Here is a 20,955-nt window from a genome sequence, read left to right as displayed (position 1 = left end):
GGTTGTTCACATTGAACGCTGGATGTTCCTTCCTTTCAGGCTGAATGACGCTAATGGAACTGGGCCACTTGACTCCCCAAGTCATTAGTGAGTGCTTTGACTTGAAAAATAAATGTGAAGCAAAACTAAACACAAATGAATAAACAGCAAACTTTTGTTTAGATGTAGAGGGACGGAAATATTTGGGAGACTGAATAAAGCATAAACAATATACAGTATGGTGAGCATGATCAACCCCTTCCCAACCAGGCCACTGTTTCAGGCTCGTGTAAACCTTTGAAATAATCTAGATCCATAAAGGTCAAAAAATAAAAATAAAGTAGAAGAGTCTTCAGATAACTCTTCTACAATTTAATAGCATGGCTGAAATAAATGTCCCTTGGAAAATTGTCAAGAGTGTTCACATTCCTCCATAAATCAAGTCTACATAAAAGAAAACCAAAGGACCACTGGAGTCTGATATAATCAGTCTGCTTACTTCCTGTTAAATAAAAAACCACAAAACAGTATATTGGGCTTTTAATGAGTGCTAGAAATAAACTTTACTAAGACAAGCAATCAGTGCAACATTAAATAAATTTGGAAACTCTAAAGCTCTCAGTTACCTATCTCAGGTTATTAGGCTTCTTTCTTTGTGGATATCATGGGGCCACAGAGGCATCTGGAGTTACCAGAGCTTCCCTGACCGGTTTCCTGCTTCTCTTTAGTCCCTCCTAACTGTTTTACAAAGAGTTTTCCCCTTTTGGTTCAGTATTTGCACAACAGTCTTTAGTTCTTTGGAAGAGAGTTGAAAGTGCAATTTTCCAGGGGTTATTAATGGTTTCCAGAAAAATAGTCTCATGAGCAAGAGGGAAGAGGAAGAAGACTTTGCTGACACAAGAAGTAGGTGAGTGACGACAGTCTGCACTCACAGATCTGCAGCAGCAACGAGTCCTCTCACTCTGGAGATGCATGTAAGGCAACACACTTGGAGAGCCAGGCAAGCTGCTTGGGGCCATTTCATGGATGTTTCTCGAGGATCTGGCATAGAGGCACCTGGCAACATGCAACGATTATCACAAGTTTGTAAATAAAGACCTAGTATTTGTGCCTCAAAAATATTTTCCCCTTCACTGCAGTGGGATGTGCCGCCCTGTCCTCTCTTGGGAACCTGGGCTCACGGAGGCGCATGGACTCTGTGTAGCACAGCTTAGCTCCGGTTTTCATTCTGAGTTAACATAAAGGTTTTGACATGTCCTCATAAAAACCCTCCTGTGTTCTGACCCATCCTGACAGCCAGCACATGACAGAATGGTGGAGGCCTCTGTCACCAAATATCACTTCCTCGTCTTACCAAAGAAACAAAAATGGTGATTTCCAGGGTTTAGTATCGATATTTTGAAACATTCTAATTTCTTTCGTAACCTATGGAAGAAGTAAAACAGAAACCAAAGGATGACCCACGCCCACAAAAGCCGCTAGGGACAATGTGGTTGGACCACGCCCCCTCCCCACTAGGTCTACCTCCTCACTCTGACCCCAGGAGAGAATGCTGGGTGACACTTAGGGGTGAGGGCAAAAGGGGAGGGAGGGAGGAGAAGGACGAGAGGAGCGGCTTCCAGAGCCAAGGAGGAGGTCCAGGGGGACGCCCTTCAGAAGGACACCAGATTTGGCAGTTAGGAGATGGGTGAGCTGTGCTGTATCCATGGCACCGAAAGCAGGTTTCACAGGGTTGAGAAGTGAAGGAGAAATGAGCAGGCTGTCTACTGAGAAGTCTGGCGAAGAGGAGGGTCAGGGAAATAACCTGGTGGAGGTGACATGAGAGGAGAGGTCTGTACAAGGTGAGATCTGCGGATGATCACAGGCAGAGAAAGGAAAGAGCCGGAGTAGGAAACAGATGAGAGAAATCCCCTGAGAAGGTGGAGAGGAGAAAGCTCACCAGCAAAGGTGAGAGAAAGTGATTTACAAGGGAAATTAGATTCATTTTCCCTAAGACAGGCGGAAGGAAAGAATGAATGACGATGTGTTAACCTGGGGAGGAAAAAAGAGGGAAAGGGAGGCATAAGAACACCTCGCAGCTTGTTCTCTGAATAAGCCAGGAAGCCACGCTGTCTGCCGAGAGCAGAGATGGCTGAGGGAGACTGGAATGGGAGCAAAGTGAACTCACACGAGAGTGCAAGGAATGGCCTCCAGTGACCAGAGCTTAGGGAAAAACAAAAACGCCTACTGATGTAAAGCATCTTCCTCTAACCACTATGCCTCCTGGTAAGTCAACCCTTTTAAATGAGAAGGGATGCTCAGGTGGAAGAAACTTTCACTGGGCACTGCTTTTGTCTGGAAGAAAGCCGTAGGGAATTGGGACCTTAGATCTGAAACGGGACATGGTTGTGGTAGTTGTGCTCCTAGGGGACACTGGAGGAAATGATCACTTTCAGTCTGGGCTCTACCAGCCAGTGAGAGACCTGGCCTTAACCTCTCCTCAGGTGTCCGTGACCTGCAGGCTCTGCTCAAATGTGGGAAGCAGAGAGCTCCCTCCAGTGCTACCCTGTGTCCCTACCAGGGCTCTACCTTCCTCCAGGACAAGAGCAAAACCGAGCCAAGCTAAATGGAGAGCTCAAGGAAATAAACAAGCTCAGGAGAATATTGGGTAACATACACTAATTTCTGGCTGCTTCCTACAAAGTCCAGAAAATAGTATGCTCTAAGAAACTAGAGTTTTATTAGAAATGGGGAAATGGCTTACCATGTAGACACTGATCCAGCAAGTGCTGCAATCCTTTGTAAAACAGTAAGTATAAAACGTGTGCCATCACAAAAAGCTTGAATATGCAAACAGCCCCAAAGGAGAACTCTGTTGCCAACAGAGAAGCTGCCACCAGGTAAAGAGGGAAGCTTTGAAACTTGGATACACAGGTGAACTGTGTATACTTTCAGGTAAGAAGTAATACACACCTGCCACAGTTCAGTCATCATTCTTGTCTAAGGACTTATTAAGGGAAAGTGACAGGTTAACTCTTGCATAACTAACATAAGGCGATACCAAACTAGATGTGAAGAAACTCGAACACCCAGGTATGTTATGGTACTGAATGAACTAGGATTCAAGCTTAATGTCTCCGACTTTAGGACTCACTGAGCCATTTCTTGAGATCAGAAATTATTTAAGACATATACATTATATATGCAGGACAATCTAGTTCAACCAGAAAGCTTATTGCTTCAGCTCTCAAGCCTTCTATTATCTCCTTACCCTAATTCCTAGCTGTCTATTGGTTAATAGACATATTATCTGTAATTTAAAGTCCTCTGGCTGCCTTATATTCTACTTTGCTACAGTGAGACATAAATGCCTGAATTTACTAGCTAAAATTTATTCAGGTGAAATGAGATTTTAATTGTTTCCATAATTTAAGTGAGTTTTTTTTTTTTTAATCTAGACAGTACAAATGAATAAGAAGATAGTATCACTGCTATGACTTGATTCCCAGGCTCCAGAAGTACAAGAAATAAATTTCTTTTCTTATAAATGACAGTCTCAGATATTCATTTACAGGAATATAAAAAGGACTAGGACAACCACCCAAAGCAAACACACTCTAGGAATAAAATTGGAAATACTGTTGTCAGGTCATCGATTTTTGTAAGCCTTGCTCTGAATGGAAATATTGAAGAAGCCATTGGATGGAGATTATTCAATGAATATTTCATGTGAATAAAAGTGAAATCCCATTAAGCCCAATAGGCCAATCAAATTTATCTAAAGCAAGTTGGGACATAAAATAAGCTTTAAAACTCCCTATTTGTATTTTTAAAAAATATTTTTAGTTGTAGATGAACACAATACCTTTATCTTACTTATTTATTTTTATGCGGTGCTGGGGATTGAACCCAGTGCCTCATGCATGCTAGGTAAGTGCTCTACCACTGAGTCACAATCCCAGCCCCCCAATTTATATTATTTGATATTGCTGAGGGTCAAAGCACAGCTACTGGATAAAATCTCTAATAACTTCTATTATATTAAATAGAAATAGCATCAAACTCTTCCTTTGATTGAAGTGTTAACCAGAAATAAAAATATTGGGTAATATACTTTTTGATACCGAAGACATATCTAAGCTGACTTGTGAGCATCCATATGGTATTAAATTACTGAGCAAATAAGGTATAACTGCTGATGTGATTTGATGATGAAAAATTAGTATTTGACTCACCTTCTAGATGATCAGTGTGGTTTCCCCCAAAAGCCTTTGGAGTCTCTGCAAATCACATCATGTTCAACGGTGTTTTCCCCTTTCCTTTAGTAGTTTTTATGTTCAATTTGAACAAGATATTAAAATGTGACTAGTTTTGCCTCCAAGACTGAGAAACTGTAGAGTGCAGATATGGTCACCCTCCCAAGGCACCTAGGCAAGGATCTGGAAATGTTTGTTACAAAGCCGAAAGCTTCAGCCAACTGGGCTTATGAAAAGATTGAACATGAAGAGGAAGCGAGGTGACTTGGTGTTGAGCTTCCCCTCCGCCAGCCACACCTTCCTGCCCTGGTGTGAGAGGAGCTTCAGTCAGACCCCCCGGAAAGCTGGCACAAGCACAGCTGCTCAGAAAGAGGCAGAAAAGCAACAGTATGAGAAGGATGCTAGCGTCCACCAATGGCAGGGCACAGGTGCACGCTTCTTCCCTGGGTCAGTGGGGCAGCCCACGGGTGAGAGCCACACAGGATCATTTACAAAAGGGGGGCTTCTCTAAGGCCTTATTCCAGGGGCACTCCTACCTCACTTCAGCAGAAAGAGACTGGAAAGCAGCCCAGGGCAGAGAGGAGGCTGAAAATGGCCACGGGGAGAGTCATCATCCACTTTAATGGGATTCGGCTGGAGGGCCCCAGAGGCGCATCTTTAAAAACTCACTGAAGTAGCCCCATCCTCCAGAAGAACCAGCTGTGGGAACCCACGCACTGAGCAAGAACCCACCACAGGTGAGCGTGGGGCTGGATCATCAGGGGCTTTTCTGTGTTTTATTGCCACTTCCTGGCTGGGATCAGCCCAGCTCTATACGGGCAGGGGGTACTCTGGGTGTAGCTAGAGGTCACGCAGAAGAGAACAGAGAACAGAACTGCATTAATCAGGTCCTTTTCCATCCCCCACGCTTTGACATCTGTGTTCTTGCTGAATCTGGAGATACTGTCCTTTCCAGGGTTAGCTGGTTCCTAAAGATAGCAAATGACTTTCCCTGAGAATGCCTTTCACACACAGGTGGCCCAGTCCAAAGCCCTCACCCCTTCCACCTCCTCTATGCCACTCTGACACTCTGGGCTACTGTTTTCCTGTCCTAGTCACTCCAGGGTCAGGTTCCAGAAAAATTAGAGATAGCCCCTAAACCCCAGAACCCACTGAAACTATTCCAACTAGTCAATCCTAAACCCGTTTACCTGTCCCCATTCCCATGGAAACCACACTGAAGGTGCTCGTGCACGTTTCCCCTCTGTTCCCTCTGCCTTCTGACCAAACTGGGGTTTCCTCGTGTGGTCCTGAGTGGCATGCCAGGCCTCCTATTTCTAGGAACTGTGAGTAAAAGCTCCTTCTGCCATGACAGTCATTTATCTAAACGAAATCCCAGAACCCTATAAACAGGAAGCCCCCACTGTCCCACCCTCAGCTTCCAGCATGAAACAGGCCTCAAGGAGGGAGAAGCCACCCCTCTGAGTGAGCTGGAGACTTTTTTCAATGGATTGGACATTTAGTTATTGAAATGAGACTCTTCTTGAAACTAACAGTTATTGACAACCCTGTGAAAGGGCTTGGGAAAGCCATGGATCCCCCTGAGAGTTTGCAGGGTTCTGAGGACAAAAAGTGAGTCTGAGAAACAGCGGGTGGAAAGAATCAAGCAGTTCTTGGCTCGAATTATACTGAGTGCGGCTTACTCAGTGTTCCTGCTACATAATAAAAATGCACCAACATATTACCAGCAAGTTACTTGAGGAAGGAAGCTCTTCTGACTGACAAAGCAATGTTTCAAGTGAAAATATGTTCAGAACGTTCCAGACAAAAGGCATCTTGAGAAATGGTGATCTGCAGTGACTTTTTAAAGTACCATCTTAGTGCAGGCCATATAGCCCATCTCATAGAGTGCCTGCCTCTCATGCTGGAGACCCAGGTTCGAGTCCCCATCCCTCTGGGATTGTGGAAATAAAGTACCATCTTACTGTATAAGTGAATTTATGAGTCTCAGTTATTTGAAGAAATGTTTTCTTTCTTCTCTAGTTTATGTATCACTTGAATTGGAAATTCCTCTGAAAACTGCCTAAAGTAGAAACTATATATTAGAAGCCCCGAAATGTGTTTTGACCTTCGATTCCTCCTTTGATAGTTGTTCTTAATGAAATGATTTAAAAGATGCACAAAACATTAGGTATATTTACTGCAGCATTGTTTATAGTGATGAGCATGGGAAACTTCCTCAATTTCCTTTTTTTTTTGGAACTGGAGATGGAACCCAGAGATGTTTTACCACTGAGCCACATCCCTAGCCCTTAAAATTACTTAGGGTCTCGCTAAATTGCTGAGTCTGGCTTTGAACTTGCAATCCTCCTGCCTCAGCCTCCCGAGTTGCTGAGGTTATAGGCATGTGCCACCACACCTGGCTAAACTTCCTCAATTTTCAATGACAGAATGGCAGTTAAATAAATTATGGTATGTTCATGTGAAGGAATACTGTCCTTGTTATGTAAAATGATGCTGTAGATCAATGTTTCTCAAACTGTTCTTTTTTTTTTTTTTCACTTTTGCCCTCTAAGGAGACTTTTTAGACCTCTTTTCCTAAGTGTCTCCCACCCATCCCCTCTTTCCCATGAAATTTTAAGATTGCAAATATGTTTCTGTTGACATACTATGGCCCTTTGGAGGGCCACAAACCATTATAATATCTATTTTTTTTCAATCCTAAAGAAATAGTTTTTGTAAAGTGGGGATAATATCAAAGCCATTGAGAATGCATGTTGTAGACTGACATAGAAAAATGTGCAAAAAAAAAAAAAAAGGATATGCAGTATAATGCAGGTTTACTTATTTGTGTAGAAAACTCAGAGAAGTTTCTGTATGAAGTCATTAAGACTGGTTATCTCTGGGTGGAAACCAGACCTGGTATGTGTCAGTCTTCAATTACGTGTGGGCGCTTCTCATGTCACTTAACCCTCATAATAAATGAGGTTCTGGGAGTCGTTGGTGCACCAGGGCAAGGGAGCAAGCACAATGTTTGGGACAAGGGGACATTTAGTAAGTGGCAGTTATCTTTGTTATTGTCTTATATTTGAGGCTATCTCTGAGTATCATTAATTTTAAAGTTAATACCCCACACATTAAATGGCATAATGACCCACAGAGCCATATGGCCCATGTTTGACTCTTTGCTCTGTTAGCTGCATGGCCTAGGACAGGTACCTCATCTCTTTTCAGCTTCCTCACTCCTTAAGTGTCCACGATGACAGAAATTATACCTGCTCATAGAGCAGTTGTGAGATTAAATACAGCAATCCCTTGGATCAATTGCTTACTTGGAATAGTGTTTGGTATACACCAAGCACTCAATAAAAGTACATTTCTTACTTAATCTTCACCATGAATCCATGCAGGAAGGGTGAAAAATGTCCATTTTCCAGGTGAGAAGGAAGTGAAGTGAAAGTGAAGGGCAGGGTGATGATGGCCAAGGGTAAGGACATTTAGAAAGAAGAGACCTGCATGGTACCCAGGAGTAAGGCCAAGGGCCCTGTGATCGGGTTAAAAAAGAGACAAAAGACACCAGAGATGAAGGAGTTTTGCACCCCGTGTCTACAGTGAATATGCCCACACGTGTGCAAAATGTGTATGTGCCCCACACGCGTCTGCCTTGTGCTCCCAGGAGTTCCATCTGGACACCTTAGTGGAACAGTGGGCTTGGGAAAGTCCATGACCTTGGGCCCGAATCCTGGCTCCAACATTCACTGGTTAAATGACCCTAAGTACGTGCCCTCTCTCTAAGCCAAGGTTTCCTGGCCTGTCAAAAGAAGTAGTAAGATTCACCTCACAGAGTTCGTAAAATTTAAATGGGAAGGTGAGAGGAAAAGTACCCTGTCCCAGCTCGGAAGTGGCAGTAGGGCTAGTTAAGGGGACAGTCACATAAACAAGTCACTAGAGTACAAAGCCGTATCATACCCCAAGCGCTAAGTATACAGTATTTTTTAAAGGCTCAATATCATCTAATTTCAGCTGGAAATGCTTGCTGAATAAACCTCTCCTCATTCTGCCTTCCACTGCCCGAGAATGCTGCCTCTGGGATTTGTGACTATCACCAAGGATCATTAGCACCTGTCTCACTTTCGAGGAAGCTCTTCTCCCAGCGAACAGTGGTTTTCTCTTCCCTCAGACCTCTCTGTTGCAGAGACAAGGAACAATGGGATAGTCCTCTGGCAAGCGACTTCCTTTCTGTGCTTTAAAGCTTCTCTCAGGTGTTGTCAAGTACAGAAACTACGAACTCAGTTAAGGTAATCAGGAACACTGAACTTGAAAGGCTGAGAAGGCATAGCCCAACAAGTCTCCTTGGCACCAAGATTGGGTTTTTTACTGTTAGTGAAGCAAGGAGTCATTGACAGGTTTTGAGCAGCAGAGGAATGTGGTCTGCCTTAGGTGCTGTGTTGAAAACAGGAAGAGGGGCAAATATTGAAGCAGAGGGTCCATTTGGGCAGTTATAGCAATAATCTAAGTGGGAAACCTTTAAAGTGGTCAGATTTGGATATTAGCGAAGGCAGAGGTCATGGAACTTCCTGAAGGATTGAATTTGGGATGTGAGAGAAAAAGCAAAGTCAAGGATGACCCTGAAGTTTCTGGAACAACGTGGATGATGTTAATGAAAAAAATTTGCAGATGAGGATTTAGTGGCAGGATTTGGGGCATGTTAAGTTTGAGATGTCCATCAGACACTGACGTTGATAAGTGCCAGTTTAGCTGAGATAGACCCATGTTTCCCAGAATGCTCTTCCTTGTTTGATTCTAGACCAGCTGTGCTATGAATAAATTGCGCCATGAATGCACGGTGGAGGTGAAGCAGCAGCCATCGCAGTCTGAAGATGAAGGTAGGCTCTGTTCAAGGTTGCACACATTGTGACCCATGGTGCCCGCCCACCTGTTGCCCTGGGATAGTGGCCCAGCTGCAGCTCCTCCAGCTCCCATCGCTCTCTGACTTTGTGGACTCCCAGGGCAGGGGTACGTGAGCCCCCTGGCAAAACCAACCAGCTCCTTCGGCAGGTCTTCATGTTGAAGCTGCTGGCAGTGCATTAGGTCCAGTTCAGTTTGTCATGGCGGGTTCCTATTCGTGTTGCTCTCTTCCTCTTCAGGTCCAGCTCTTCCTTCTGGTTACCAGTCCAGGTGACCTACAATGACCCCAGGCCCTCTACCAGACACTGAGCCAATAACCTTTCTTCAGCCTCTCCCACAATTGCGTAAATTCCCATCCTATAATACATCCCTTTGCTTCATAGAGGTTCTGCATTTCAGATTGAACCTAAACTGATGTGACACCCAAGTGAGATGTTAGGTAGGTAGCTAGATATAAGAATCTCAAGTTCAAGGGAAAGTTCCCAGGTGGATGTAAAAATCTGGGAGTTTTCAACAGGTAACTGCTATTCACAACCACGATGCTAGATCATACCAATGAGAGAAACCAGAAGAGTACAGAAAATTGAAAGTGAGCAAAGAAGCATATCAAAGGGAAGACAGTGATCGGCTGGTCAAATGCTACCAACTGTCCAAGAAAAAAAGACTTCGATGGATTGTTGTATTTAGTAACACCAAGGTCATTACTGACATTTTCAAGAGCAGTTAATGAAGAGGTATGAGCCAGAGCCTGACTGCAGCAGGTTCAGAGGAAATGGGAGGAGAAGAATTGGAGAAGAGAAATTTCTTTGCAAGGGAAAGCAGAGAAATGGTGAGGAAAAAAATGAAAGTCTAATTAAAAATTGCTTTTAATTGGGAGAAGCAAAGCTGATTTGTTTCTCTGTGGGAAAGATTCCATGGAGAAGGGGAATAAGACTGAAGTTAGGGGGAAGGGACAACTGCTGGGAGAACATCCTTGAATGGGAGGTAGGTGGGAGATCTGGGCCACAGCAGCTGGTGTTGACCTCGGATGGAAGCACAGAGGCCTCACGAGGCAGGGCATAGAGGTCCGTGTGTCTGGTTAGAAGCGTAGAAGGAATTCTGAAGATCTCCTCTGATTGCCTCAGTTTCCAGTGATGTAGAAAACAAAGCCATCACCTGAGGGACAGTGTAGGAGGAAGCTGTTGGAGGTTTTAAGAGCGAGACAAGGCAGGAATGGTCTCTAGGAGGACAGGAGAGGACAAGGACTAGGGAAATACAGTATGACAACAAGGCAGCTCTAAGGACCCGCTTGAGGATCAAGGTCATGAATTTAAGGTGAGACCGAGGGGATGAGTGTGTGTGTGTGAGCCACTCAGTGGTATAGGTGCAGTAGCAGAGTAAAATACTAGTAGGGCTTAACCAGATTTATGGTTTTACTAGATGAGAAGAAGGAAGAGAGAGATGGGTAAGTATGGATGAGGCTGTATGCAAAAGAGTGATTGTAACCATTGGCCAGAGAAGTTGAATGAATAAGAAGGGAAGAAAGGAAGTAAGGGGCAGAGAGTAGTGAGAAAATCCAGGGGACAGAGGTCCAGTTAGGGGAGGTAGCAAAAGATGATCAGAATCAAGGTGCAAGAAGGAGCGAACTGGAAAGACAGGAGGTGGAGGGTGGAGAATGGGGTTTATGAATAGAGATCACGGAGGTCTGGAAGTATTGGTCATGCTGTGGAACTGAGTGATTATGGGAGGAGAGGAACTGATAGGCCAGAGTGTTGCAAAGGTTCCATATGAACATGTTGAAATCAACAAAAATCAACATGGGAAAAGGATGATAGAGATTCAGGAGCAAACATGATCTAGAGATGGAGACTTGACTTTTCTGGTAACTCCCTGTCTACCCCATTGGTAAAGGAGGGCTGTGCTGCTTAAATGGTAAGAGATGACAAGACAGTCAACCCTGGGCAGATGGGGTTGGCAGCAGTTTATCAGCCATGGGTACTCACAGCTCAAGGGAGGAGGACACTCCCAGCCACACAGAACAGGGGTCACACGGGGAACAGAGTGAACTGGAAGAGATCGTGAGACGCGGGCTTTGTAGTAAGAGGGCGAGGACCCCCTGGTTCTCACTGAGGATCTGATTGGCTTACTTGAATAATTTCACAGGTCAGCAGAGAAATACAACTCGGAAGGCTGAGGACCAGGTGTGCAGCTGGTCTGGCTAATAAAGGAACTTGTTGGATGGAGCATCTTTCCTACTGAGTGGAGGGCATATCTAGTGAGAGCTAGGGAACTCCTGGTCAGGACCGGGGGGCCCCGGGAGGCTCAGAGATATCAAGGTAGCACTTGAAATTTCAGGTCCTAGAATATATTTGGCCCAAGTTGATGACTTCAGCATGAGAGGTAGTGGGTGACTTCATAGTCATCCCATAATAGTATGGGGTTCAATCTGGGAGATTTTAGGATAAGGGAGAAAGGGTGTCCATGGAGTAACAAGAAGAGAAGACCACACACACACACACACACACACACACATACACACACACACACACTTCATGAGAAAGCTGAGGAGAAGCAGAGGGGATTCAGGTGTCAGTTAGGCAGTGAAATGAAAATTCAGAAGACAAATTTGAAGATATGAGGAAATTAGCTGTTTCTGTCTTAAGAGTTCCAGGGGACATGATGGATGGATTCCAGGAATTTGGGAAGATTGAGATGAGAGGGGAAAATAGATAATATGTAAGAGATACAGGTGACCAGAGACCTGAGGTTTCTTGTAACAAATAAAAATGGAGGGTACAATGATTTTGGACATGAAGGTCTCAAAGAGTAGTGGCGAAGATGACCACTTGGTGAACTAACCAGGGGTTCCAGTCTGGCACTGCCACTTTTTATTTATAAAATCTTGAATTAATATCTGGCTTCATTGTCCATGTGTATGAGAGGGTTGGGGTAGATGATTTCTTAGGCACTCTCAGCCTATAATTTCAGGTTTTAGATACAGCTCTCATAGCCCTGGGGCTGGGGAAATAATTGGCTGATCTAGTGCAGCACTTTAGCAACATGTGGCCATGCCCAGCTCGCCCAGCGTGCCAACCAGCAGGGCCAATTCAGAAGCATTCATCGCCATCCATTCCTAACTTTCAGCCTGCCCCACGAGCTTCTGACTCTCATAGCACCAACTTCTTTCAGTGCCTTGCTCCTCAGATAATCTGCAAACACCTTTTCTTTACCCTGATCCTATCGATCTGGATTCTGATTCTCCACTTGAGTTTTCATCTCACCAACACCCGGCCCCCCGCCCTCCCAGCAAGCCTCAGTTCCTCCCATGGCCAAGGCGCACTGGCAAGACTAACCCAATTACAGTGTTCTTACATCTCCCTGCTGACCAGTATTTGTTTACAAAGGGCAGGAAGTCCTTTCTCCTGTCTCTCTCTCTCCACACACAGACACTCTCTACAAAGCATGCAGAGAGGTCTTGAATCAGGCTGTTCTTTTCGTGAATGTCCTTAGATACAGGGTAAGTGCGGGGCAGCAGGAGCCCTGGCTTCAAAGGCAGCTTTCGTTCAAATCCTTGACTGGCCTCCACTTGTGTGAGGGCTTTTCCTTCACATGTTCTATTTATGCCAAGAAGCAATTCTTTACAATTCTGCATAAAAGTACAGGGACTTCACCGGCACTCTGGACTCACCCAAGGATGGACCCTCGAGAGTCCCATAAACCCCCCTCTTTCATCTGGCCTGAGATTCCTTCCTGGGAATTTCATTTCCTCCTTTTCAGGGATAAAGAAAGCACCCAGAAGAGGCTGCAGAGGCTCCATTCCTTCCCTCATCTCGGGGAAATGAAATTCTCAGGACAGAGAGGGGCAAAATATCACAGCTCAGGACAGGAAGAATTCTTCCTGAGAATCTGTCCAGCTCATATCCACACAAGTGCTTCCAGCCCTTCCAAGGTTCTTCTCTGCATGGCAACTGGTTATCTGATTTCTCTTTGGTGTTGAATAAACTGCAAGGATCTCACATCTAGGTATTTCCCAGTCACCCCGTGAGGGCAAAGGGACATATAAGAGTCATCTCCTCCCCCGACCTCCACAGGCCCACGTTTGTCCTTGAAGACTCACTCCTATCTTAAATCCTGCTCAGCTATCTCATTGTGATCATGGAAATAGGCAGACACTGCATCTGCATGCCCCACAGTTTCTAATATGCCAACACTTAGTCATTATTATTGATGACATGAACTGTAATATTTGTTCTCCTTGGGAACATAAAGTATCACATGAGGTTGCACATTTTCCAATCTTTTTTCCTAATTATTTACAAGCTTATGCTCTTGATGTGGTCTTCAGTTGTCTTCAAAGGGAACAGTGACATTTCCTGTTGTTAGCAACTGCTCTGCATGGCAATTGGTGATCTGATCCGTCTGGCTAAGAAGTTTCTCTTTTGGCATTTAACAAGCTGCAGTGATTTCACATTGAGGCATTCCCCACCCACTTGAGGGCAAAGAGGCATGCAAAACCCAGCTGAGTGGATTTGATTATAGAGCTAAAGGAAAATTTCACGAACAAGTGGAAAGGAAAAGGTTTTTTTTTTTTTAACTCTGCTTTCAGATGTCCATCTTTTCTTTGGAAATATATGGCATCTTATTCTAACCTTTTTATTAGGTACCGTTTTCTTTATAATTTATTTGTCACCAACTCAATGTTTTTGCTATAATTTCATATCTTGAACACTAATGAGATTAATTAATAAAGGGCAAAAAAGCAAAATTTCTATCCCAACTTTTTAATAAAACCAGATCTCCTGAATCAAGACAGACTTCAATTTTCTAATTGAAAGTATTCCTCAGTGTATGTTCATGAGAACTCTCCCCATGTATCTGATCAGACAATATTTCATCTTTCACAGTACTCTAGGCTGCCTAACTCCTCAAATGTCATGCCAGTGGCCATCAGATTTTATGCCACATTGACCTGAGATTGATAAAGCCAAGAATATTTTTCTGAGACTCCAAAGGAAAACATGCCACAAAGCAGTCTGGAAAGATACCCTAAGTCACCTTCCCTAACATATGAGAATTCTTCTTTTTATACAACCATGGATATAGAGAGGAAAGAAATTTTAAGAACCCAAACATTTCCTCCTAAAATATATTCCTGCTAGTACTTTGCTTCAGAAGAAAGTTTCAATTCGAAGCAGTGACTTACCAGGCTCGCATCTGCCAGTTCCTTGGAGAGGTTCCTCTTTGGGTTTCAGGTTGTGTCTGAAACTTAAAATGTAAAACACATTCAGTTAAGTTGCCTGGCGTTGGTGACTTTGTTTATTCCAGCAGACTCCACAACAGAGTAAAATCCCAGTCCCTTCTCTCTGCAAAATCTTCAAATTGTTTTCTTCCTCATCTTCCTTCTCTCTATATGCCAAGTCATGGACGAAAAACTCATAATCCTGGCTCACTTGTCAAGAAAAAGGTGTAAAATGCACATGTAATCAGGCAAAGTAGGAAGTATCGATTGCAAAATGATTTAAAAGTTTCTTCAACTAGTAGTAGCTAACCCTGTTAGTTCTCTGCTTGTATGTATTTGGCAAGAGACTAAGTTTTTTTCAACGCAGGAGTGATACAAGTGCAGGAAGGGACACTTCTGCTAGCCAGAGAGAGAGAGAAAGGGAGATGATTCTAAAACCAGCCAGAGAGTAACCGGACTCTTTGAGTCTGACAGTTAATCCAAAGCGCACTGCAGGAAACGCACGCGTTAGCTGAAGTTGGAGAAAGTGTCCTCTTATGGAGCCCTCTTATGTCACACTGATTACATACCGTGGGGTAACTTGCAGTTTATTTGGACAATCATTCAAGTTAAAATACAGGACAAGAGAGCTGCAGCAGAAAAGCCATCTTGGCCTAATTATTTCATTACTATAAATTAGGTTGATAAATTCTCATTTTGCTATCATTCTCTGCCCTTCCTTCCTTCCCGCCTAGATACTGTACAGATGCAAACAAACTTCGTCTTTTAAAAAGTTACTTATCAACACATGGATTTTTATTTTCTGAACATTTCTGGCTTCCTCTATGGTTCTGTAAGCAGATAATCTTACCGTCTTTATTTTGACACCCCACATCAAAAAAAATCTTACAATTAGGAAAAAATCCTCCATCACTGTATGAAACAGTTTTGCCTACTTGGCAAGTAAGGCAAGAATCACAGACAAGAAATAAGAAAATTAATGTAATCCCAGCAGCTCAGGAGGCTGAGGCAGGAGGATCACAAGTTCAAAGTTAGACTCAGCACTTAGGGAAACACTAAGCAACTCAGTGAGACTCTGTCTCTAAATAAAATACAAAAAAGGGCTGGGGATGTGGCTCAGTGATTAAGTGCCCCTGAGTTCAATCCCCAGTATCTATCTATCTATCTATCTATCTATCTATCTATCTATATCTATATATATATATATAAGTATATATTAATATATATTTATGTGTTTTAAAAAAGAAATAAGAAATTTAGGTTCTTCCACTAATCACTATGTTCATTTATTTTCTTTTACATCATGTTTACAAATTTGAGAACAGGCAAGAAAATTAGCACATGTTATCCAAAGACTAAAAACAAGATGACCCTTTAGGAACCAGACAGAGAGAATGCACCCTGATTCTTCCCAGACTGGGCATTTTGTGGGATTTCTGGGAGCTGTGCTTCATCCAGTGATATGGTGGAGAGGGACAGTAAACATGGGCAAGGCCAATGCAAATTGTAGGGAGGAGAAAAAGAAATTGGAAGAGAGTTCTCTGAATTTTGAATAGCATGTATTTGGTGGGAAACACCACACCAATTCACAGGTAAATGTGAAATAAAATCAAAGATAAATAAAAAGGAAGGCTCCATTTGTCAGAAATTTATCTGTTAAAGATAGTTTCCATGGTTTTCTCTGCAAGTGAGAGTACAAGGTCATGTGAGGTCACACACTTAGCAGAAGATTCAGTCACTGCTCCATATTCCACCAAATGAGTGGTCCTGTTGTTTTATATCATCTCATCACCAAGCACAAAAACAGGAATTACTATGGATCAAGATCAAGATTCTAAGATAACTGTTTTACTAGCTTTCGATTACTGCTTTCCTCAAGGGCACATTGCCCCTCCCCCAAATGATGCTTAGTTATATATAAATTCATAAAAAATTCTCAACTCCTAGATGTTTCGTAATGTCACTGGTTGGGTGGTTTCCATTTATGCCTGAATGCACACTTGCTGAAAACATTTTGCAGCCCTGATGGAAAACCAAGAGGAATCCTGGCAAAGGTCTCCTTAAGGTTAGCAAAGCTCATGAAATACTTTGTACAATGAAGCGTTGAGGCGTTGTTTGCAATTGTGACATAACTGCATTTTTATCTACTTCCGGACTTGGTTTTCTATTTATCTGAGTGATAAACAGCTCCCAAAGGTCAGACTACCTCACGACAAGTACTCCGATTTCCTTCCAGTGAAGGCATTATCTCAGTTTTGTACTGCAGCTTTTTATCTTCTTTAACTCTATTCTCTTGCTCCTGTGAAGTCACCTGACCCCCTTTTCTGAGTTCCAGAATCTACTCCACTCCAGTGATATTTTCTAAGTTGGAAACAGAAGGATGTGGTCTCTCTATTCATTTTGTGCTATTATTGGGAAATAGTTATAAGGGACATAGCCCATCTGAAAATCTTAAACACTTACAATTTCTCTCATTTTCTTTCTTCCTAGGTATTTTTTTCTTACTACAAAAGCAGTAAAGACTCATTGTGTACAAACTTTGGAAATTCTAGAAAAGTACAAAGTACAAAAATGATAATACAAATTAAGTCATATTACCACCAGCCAGAGAAAACTACTCTTAATCAGTTCTTTATTCCATTCATATATTTATTTTTAATAATATTTGGACAGTAATGTGTCATGATTTTTTCCACCCTACATTATATTATAAACAAGTAAATTCTTCAAATGTAATTTTAATTTCTACATGATATTCATAATTTGTTTAATTCATCCATTTTATAGTATTTAGATATTTACCAGGTTTTTTTTTTTCTATTTTAAATACTGTTATTGAGAATGTCTTTCCTGCCATTTGAAAATTGTTCTTAAGAGCCATGGATTTATCAAACAGTTGTATATGCATGCTAGATTTCTGCATATGCAAATAAGCATAATTATACTAATACCTGCCCTATCAGTTCTCAGGGTCCTGGGAATGATTGAATATGTGTTACAACATTTTGGTAAGCTGCTAAGTGCTGTATAAATGAGAGAAAATAGTGTTCATGATATCCTCCAATGTCTATAACTTTGAATCATTTCAACACCCAGTCTGTTCCACATAACAGCACTGAATTATGTCAGGTCCATAATCTTCTCTCACTGTCTTATGTTAATCATTTTTCCTCAGCTTGGCTATGAAGTCTCTGAATGTAATACAGTATCTTTTATTACTTCTGTAACTCACAGAGTCTAACACTGCACACTGTTAGTGCACAGTGATAGTTAGTCTAATCTAGATAAGTCCTAGCTGGCAAAGTCTGGATGAGGTAACACTGGGATTTAGTTATAGGTGGACAAGCTTGTGAGGCCTCCTGGAATGGAAAAGTTGTAAACTCTTGGGAGTCCTAGAAGACTGGGTCTAAGGTTAGTATACACTCCGTGAAGTCTATGAAAAATACTCTCAAATTTGGATCTTGCCTCTCAGAGGTAGTCACTGATTTTTTATAATGACCCTCTTTAGGCACATTTGCCAGTCAGAAATCAGAAGCCAGAATGTTCTGCAGAAATAGAGGAACAAAACTTTGGTTGTCTCCATCAGAAAGGTTAGGCTGTCTGTGCTACCCATGATACGTTGTTAAAGATTGATGAAGATCTGCCTATAAATAACTCATTTAATCTGAAGTTCATGTATCAGTTTTGATTATCTAGATGCTAGAGTCCAAAAGAACATTTTCCCCTAATAGGTCTACCACTTAAAAATGTCAGTTCTAGGGGTAAAATCATGGTTAATGGCAAGAAAACGGGTTAAATCAGAGTTAGGATTAGTGCTGAGTGTTCAGTTAGTGTGGGGTCAGGTTTCAGCTTAAGATGAGATTGAGTTTTAGTACTAGGTTTGGGGTTAGCATCCATGTTAGTACTGGTGTTTGAGTTAGGTTTGGGTTAAGGCTGGATTAAGGTTAGAGTTGGGGTTAGGTTTCATCTAGATTCCTGGACACAAAGAATACTTTCACTTAAAGATATTCTCAAAAATTTCACTTTGTGTGGTCAGGGAAGACATATCTTTTTGCATTTGCGCCTGTTTCCCGGGAACTAGTGTAAGAATTGTTGGGAGAACCCTTCTCTTATACTATTCCAAGATTAACGGTCTATATACAGTTTTCCATAGTTATCAGAGTCTTTTTTTAAGTCTCTGGTACTGAAAAGCAAGTAACACCTGTAACATTGACATTAGCACCTAAAGGTCAATTTGTAGATGGTATTCCCTTTGTATTGCTCTCTTTCCCTGATATCTCAGCACCTGACATAAAAACTGACACCATTAAGGCAAAAAAAAAAAAAAAAAAGATCTTGAATGCAATTTTGTTTACTCCAAAAACATTTTTTAATATAAAAATTTATACATGCTTTCAAAGCACTGGTTATTTGTTAAGCACTAAAGAGAAAACTTATCTGTTTAATAGTATTTCCAAGTGGTGAAATGTCATTCAAATATGTGTTACCAGTCCAGGTTTCCTTCTCAAACTACACACTTGGATGTCAGGTGGCTGAATGATGTCCCGACCTCATTCATATGGTCCCAAATGATGTCCCCACAGTTTAGAAGGCACCAACTTCAACAGATCCAAAAGTGAGCCCATTTTCTCCACTGCCCTCAGTCGACAAACCTATTTTTCCTTCTTTGCTTCCCGACACTTAATGGCAGCACCATTAACCAGGCAACTCCAAACCAGAAATCTTCATTCAACTCCTTCTCCCTTACACCCCACTTCTGTGGTAAAATTCAAATCCTCTCCCTCTCCCCTTGCTTCTGCTCCAAGCAGGCTTTGGCACATTTTGCCTAAACCTCGGCAACATTCTCTTAAAATAACCTTCAAATGATTTTCCTTCAAGATCTTCCTTGAACAATCTGACCTTCCCAGGCTGTTGCCAAAATGTGACATCTTTGTTAGGTCATCCACCGGTTGGGAATCTTGCCTAGACTGCATTCCAGAGCCTCTTTCATGCCCACCTCCTCATTCCTCTGTTCCCCTTGAACTCTCCAGTTCCTCCCTTGTGCTCCGCCATACCTAGAACATCTATGGTTGCACTTACCACACACTATTACACTTGTTTCCCTTGAGTGGATGTAACCTTTCTCCATGGTGAGATGGTCTCATTCACTTCCGAGCCCCCAGTTCACTGAACAGTGCCTGGCACATAGCGGGTGCTCACCAAATTCTGCTGCAAGAATAGCTTGCAGGACTACGTAACTCTCACAGATCCTCTTTGTATACTAGTGTGTCCGGTCCCAAAATAAAACTTATGCTGTGTAAGGTTTCTTTAAAAAGCACACCCTGCATCTTAACAGGAAGCTACAGATTAATAAACAGCTGACGGAACAAACTAAATAGCACCCAATGAATCACCAAGTGGACTGTTCAATTGCAGTTAGCTAGACTCAGGGAGAGAGAAGATGGGGACAGAAACACTATTCCTCATTGATGTTAGATTTTGCAAAGATGTCCCCAAAACTCTGGGTATCAGGGCACTGCCTAGTTCCCCACACTGGGATGAAAATTCAGGAATAGAATATGGCCATGACAAAAATGAATCTGGGAGGTTATGGGAATATAGAATCTGAATTAATATGAAATTTAGGGCCACAGAACGTCCACCAGACTCTACCTCATCCTTCTGTCCTTGTATGTGGTATGTACTCATTAAGCTACTGATTATTAGAATAAATGATGGATACATAGGCCATACATACACAGACCACATGGCCAGCTGCACTATGGTGACACTAGGAGGAGGGGGAGGGGAGGGGGAAGGAGTTGGTTTAAAATCAAAGAACTTAGTTTCCCTTCTTCATTATATGGCTGAAGGTCCCAAGCTCAGGTTGCATGCAGCCAATTCCCATCTCTGCCCACTTGAAGAATTTCTCTCAGAAATGGAAAGTTAGAGCCTACTGAGAAGTCCTATTGGCAGGTTTCTCCTGGAAAGTTGTATATGGTCATTGGAGACAGGGGACAGAAAATACACATAGGGATTCTGGCTAGTCCCCTCGTAAAAAGAGAACCATGACCAGAGAATCAAAATTTGATCAATAACTGCAAGCTTCCCCTAGGCTTGTCTCTGACACACTTCCAGCTCAGGACCAACAAAAGAAAGCCCGACACGTTCCCCCAAAGCAACCTCATAGGATGCCAGCCTCCTGCCACCTGGCCTACCTGAAGACTTCCTCTTTGCCCCACTAAGCTTTCCTCTCCCCAACCTGCCTTGGAGGTTCTGCCGAATGCACACAACAGGGCCCTTGCCACGGGGAGCTCTGAATCAGCAGCGTTTGCTTCTTCCCATTTGTGTGGTCTTGGTGGATTTCCACCTGGCTGGTCTTTGAAGACTCCTGGAACCTGCCCACCTGGGATGGAAGGAGACAGTGGTGTAGCGGGAGGCTGGAACCGGACTAGGACAGGCGCACATTTTAAGGTCAGTGGGCGTAGTCTGGGTGCAGGTTAAAGGTCCCAGGTCTGGGGCCCCGGAGATAGGGGGATGGAGGCAAGGAATGCGCCCTGCTGTGGTCCCAAGTGCGGGGCGCCGGGAGACGGGGTGGGGGCGCCTGCCGGCCCTCCCTGCTCTGCCCGAGCCATGGCTGGAGGCTGTGAGCATGGC

The 20,955-nt window shown here is 42.9% G+C and overlaps 1 long non-coding RNA gene across 1 annotated transcript; it reads right to left on the bottom strand.

The window, feature by feature from the left end:
- Positions 1–540: 540 nt before the first annotated feature.
- On the bottom strand, positions 541–19,534 carry LOC124981890 (uncharacterized). Its single transcript, XR_007108117.1, has 3 exons — positions 19,399–19,534; positions 14,284–14,345; positions 541–1,035 (listed from the first exon to the last, which is right to left on the bottom strand). It is a non-coding gene; the product is annotated as an uncharacterized LOC124981890 (long non-coding RNA).
- Positions 19,535–20,955: the final 1,421 nt, after the last annotated feature.

Source organism: Sciurus carolinensis, chromosome 4 (genome assembly GCF_902686445.1).
Source record: "Sciurus carolinensis chromosome 4, mSciCar1.2, whole genome shotgun sequence".
In the NCBI taxonomy this organism is placed as follows: Eukaryota; Metazoa; Chordata; class Mammalia; order Rodentia; family Sciuridae; genus Sciurus; species Sciurus carolinensis.
Note: the sequence above shows the minus strand (reverse complement) of the source record. Positions and strands in the feature narration are given on the sequence as shown.